The sequence below is a fragment of the Primulina eburnea genome, chromosome 10 (assembly GCF_022965805.1).
Source record: "Primulina eburnea isolate SZY01 chromosome 10, ASM2296580v1, whole genome shotgun sequence".
Classification (NCBI taxonomy): Eukaryota; Viridiplantae; Streptophyta; class Magnoliopsida; order Lamiales; family Gesneriaceae; genus Primulina; species Primulina eburnea.
This window is the reverse complement of record NC_133110.1, coordinates 14,396,241-14,400,638: the sequence shown is the minus strand read 5'-3', so window position 1 is coordinate 14,400,638 and position 4,398 is coordinate 14,396,241. Positions and strand designations below refer to the sequence as shown.

The 4,398-nt window shown below is 33.9% G+C and overlaps 1 pseudogene; it reads right to left on the bottom strand.

Moving 5' to 3' along the window:
- Positions 1-1,174: 1,174 nt before the first annotated feature.
- On the bottom strand, positions 1,175-4,148 carry LOC140803535 (probable U3 small nucleolar RNA-associated protein 11; annotated as a pseudogene).
- Between the last annotated feature and the right edge of the window lie 250 nt (positions 4,149-4,398).

Genomic DNA, 4,398 nt, shown 5'->3' with positions numbered 1-4,398 from the left:
GTCGCTATAATAGCAACGGTTTAGTAAATTGTCGCTAAATTTAATAGGCGACGGTTTTAATAAAATCGTCGCTACGCCTTCCGTTTTTTTTGTACTGAACCGCGCTATGAATGACAGTTGTAAGTTTATCCACTCTCAAATCCAAATCACGTTCTAATAACTTCACTACTCTATTCTTCAATTCTAAGCCATCAATCTTTGTTCCTGAAGTAACAATCAATATCTCATCCAATAATCGGACAACATAAATCTTCAATGGCTTATAAAAAAACATGGTCTGAATCTCTGTCAGCCAATACAAGATCATTTTCCACGAACTTAGGAATCTCTTTATTCCTGTTTAATAGTAATTCTTGAACTTCCTTATCAAACCCATTAAAGTAAACATTGATCAACATCGAACTCAAGATAGATTCTTGAGGCAGACCCCTGCCTAACAAACCCCACGCAATTCAATGTTGACTATCTTACATTCAAAATTTTATCAAATCTAGAAATGCCTTATCTTCAATTTTCTCACCCAGTATCAAAAACAACTTATCAATATGGCCATAACTAAATAATTCACGATCAAATTTAACAATAAATCACCAACTTGGGTTCACCACCGAATTCTTTAAATACCAAATCGATGTGTGGCAGCCCAAGTTTGCTCGCTTGTCATAGCAAAAGGTAGCAAACCTAAAAACTTATGCATAAACCGTAAAACTTGTTTGAACTCTCTACAAAATAACTCTTTTATTACACATATATCTAAATAGAACATATTTTTAAATGTTAGTTTTCTAAATATATATATAAATATAAAACATTCAAAACAACACTCTATTTTCCCACTTTTTTCTATTATATTTTTATGGAAAATAATTTCGACAATGAAAATATAAGCTATAAACTTTACACACATTATTGTAGTTCTTCGCAGTGAAATTTTATGGATCTGACTGATCTAATGGCAGAGTATTTTTGGGAACTTAAAAGCATGAAATATCACTATATCGGTAACTATATCTTTTTCATTATTTATAATATTATATTATTATTTTATACAATATAACAATTTCCAGTCACACCATAAATTCAACATGTGTTTTTCGATTCGATCACCGGTCCGGTTATGAAGGTGATCCGGTTATGAAAACATTGAAGTATACTTTTGTTTCCAACATCAGTCACAGAAAAATTATGTTTCAACGTTTACGGTTGTTCCGATTAAAAAATCACGCAGTTTCCACAAAGTTACGAAAATTGTGCTTCCCAGATGACTACAGGATATTGTTGCACGTCCCCTCCTCAGGTTCTCATTCAAGAAATATTCGTTATATAAGTATTCTATTCAACGCTTCCTTTCCTGTCGCCATTTATACACGGGTCTTGAAGTGGGACTAACCATTTCATCTTCACGCAGTTTGTGTTTCTTACCCCTTTTCTGCACCAATGATGCATTAAAATGATTACCCTACAGCGAAACAAGGAAAAAATGAAGCGTATAACGTACTCTCTGAAATATTGATACCTGTAACTCTTTCTGCATAGACATATCCGTGTATATTTTCTCTAGATCTTTTAACCGTTTTTTTCTATCCTTTAGCTCTCGATATGAAGAATCTGTTTTCCTGCATGTTGACCATGTTTCTATACACGATTAAACCAAACTCCTCAACCACAAATTCTAGCCTAACTTCCTCGATGTAGAAGAGAAACAAAAGTAATATGAAGGCCTAAAGCCAAGGAGAGACTGAAATAAAAAATTGGAAATCAACCAAAGCAAAACTCATCAAAAGGAAAAGGATTTGTGCACGGCGGACAGATAACCAACCATTTGATTCGATAAAGTTATTTTCTACAAGAAACAGAAAAGTCATTTGGAATAAAACTAAATATCCAAAATCAAAGTAGAAAGATACAGCATAGAAAAAAGGATTAAATTTTAGGAAAATGCAGCAACGATTGCCAACAAGAAAGACCCTTTAGGGAATATGATAGATAGTAGTTCATGATACAAGAAACGTCAGTTGGGTTTAAATGCTCTAGCACTTGTGCATCAATTCGATTTCTTGAACCAAAGTTCGTCAAGTGGCAAGGATAAATGATGGAGAAAAGTATCATCCCCTAATTCCCATAAAATTTATACAAACATTGACGGGATAGTATTGATCTCTGGGAAGAAATAGAAGCCCGATAGAAAGTGCAGACAAGACAAAAAGGACACACGGCCATAAATATTTATCATGCACGCATAAATGGAATTATAATTAACTCACATAGCATGCGATTTATATTCCCAATTGGTATATATTTGTGACCAACAAATCCAAAAAAGTCTTTGAAGAGAAAACTCGAACAATAGCAGGGAATACCAAAGAAGTAGAAATTGAAAACTAAATTCAATAAGAAAAATAAGATATTATGACAAGGCGCCAAATATCACCATATTCAATCAACAAGTGAGGCATTGATAACTTAAATGGGGTAAAGTATGGGTGGTGAAGAGACAAATGAAAGAGCTGTGAGGACAGGCAGACTAAAGTAAATTATTTCTGATTGTCAAGGAAAATTTGTAGTCCACTTCGTTTTTGCAATATTGCTTATGGATTGACGGTAATGATATCATTCGGTACTCGGTAGGGATCTTAATTGTGGGGAGGCAAGTAGAAACATGTTATCAACCTGGTAATCCAATTTCGTAGGAGGCAATTGACTAAAAAAAATAGCTTTCAGTACCTCAAAATAACTTTAGGCAAGTCTTTAAAAGCTGATGGGTTCCCTTGTTCTGAAACTTTTTTTCGTACTTCTCTTGCCTCCTCCCTAGAATGAGAATCAACAGCCAGACAACATACTTCATGAAACACAAAAATATCTACTAAGCTCAAAATGCTATACTACTGAGCAATATTTTCCCTGCTCCATTTTATGCATTAATACTTTGTGTGACCAGTACATTACCACCAAATCACTGTCTTGGATGAAAAAAAAAATCTGTCATTTGCAGAACACAAGTGTAAACATGGAATCAAGTGATTCAAACAGAAGTTCCAGAGAAGACAGTCTCATTGCCCCTTGGTTATTGAACTTTTGAAATTTGCCTTCGGATAGTTTTATCTTAATTTCCTAGATTACATATTAGACGTTCTTTCTAAAGCAGAAGGGAATAAAATGACTTTGAAGAAATAAATTAATTGAGCTATTAGAAGCGACCATATCTAATAATGAGAAAATAATAAAATTTGGTGGTGACATAACTGTTATAACATGAAATTGACTACTGTAAAAAATGGGTATGAAAACTATCAAGAATCAACAGAAAAAGGGCTTGATCACTCACCTGTTGTCGGCATAATAAACATGTTTGGATGATGAATGATTGTCAAGAGAATGCAACATACCATTAAGTATTTCAATTTTCTGCATCCAAAAAGTTAAATTTCAGAATAAAGAACCTGCATGACAGCTATCTCGAGAATCCGAGACCCACAAAATCAGAAACTCTAAAATAAAACCTTTTTTTTCAGTTTGAAGCTTCTGAAAAATATATCCAATGTCTTGGGTCTTCATCAACATCAGCTCTTCGTTAGTGTACTTATTAGCCTGGATCCTTCACAAAATCCACATTCAACAGCTAATATTCAAATTACACTCAAATAAATATCCTCAAAAGAGAACAGATAACCTCATAAAAATAAAAATTTCCAGCTTACTCAGGTTTATGGACTCCGCCTATAGTTTTTGTTTTAATCATCTTGAAGTAAAATTCATCTGGGTTCCTCAATGTTGCTTTTTCCTTAAGTTTCTGTTATAAACACGCAGAAGCGACTTACCATAAAATAAGAACTCGCCAAATTTCGTTCATAAAATGCTACCAAAACCAACAAGATGCGGGGTAGTAGAAATTACTAGTAAAGTCTGCGCCTTCTGTTGATAGGCTCGTGCACGAATGACATAATCTTTATGTTTTTCGAGCAGCCCAAATTTCCTTCTGAAATGCCTGGTACACACAACAAATCATCAATTGAGTGAACCGAAAATATACGTCAAAATATTTCAAAACGGGCAATAAAGAAATTAATGGCCCCAAAAAATAATCACACTTATGGTTTAGCGCGCTCCTTGTGAGCTTTTCTTGGAATAGCATTCCTTAAAGACGACATCTTTATGCTAGCAAAAAAAATTCACAGAACTTTAAAATCAATTTACACACTTCAGAAAGGCAAAAACCACTACAGAAAACATAAAGGGCTAACAAAAATCTTGAGTTGAAATTATTTAACCGTGAAACAGCGAAGATTATTGGTATAGGAAAAAAAACGGATTTCTTTCGTATTTACACCAAATTCAAAATAATTATTAAGCACAGAAGACTCGCCTGTGGAAAGCGGTGAAGGCTTAGGGTTTAAAGGA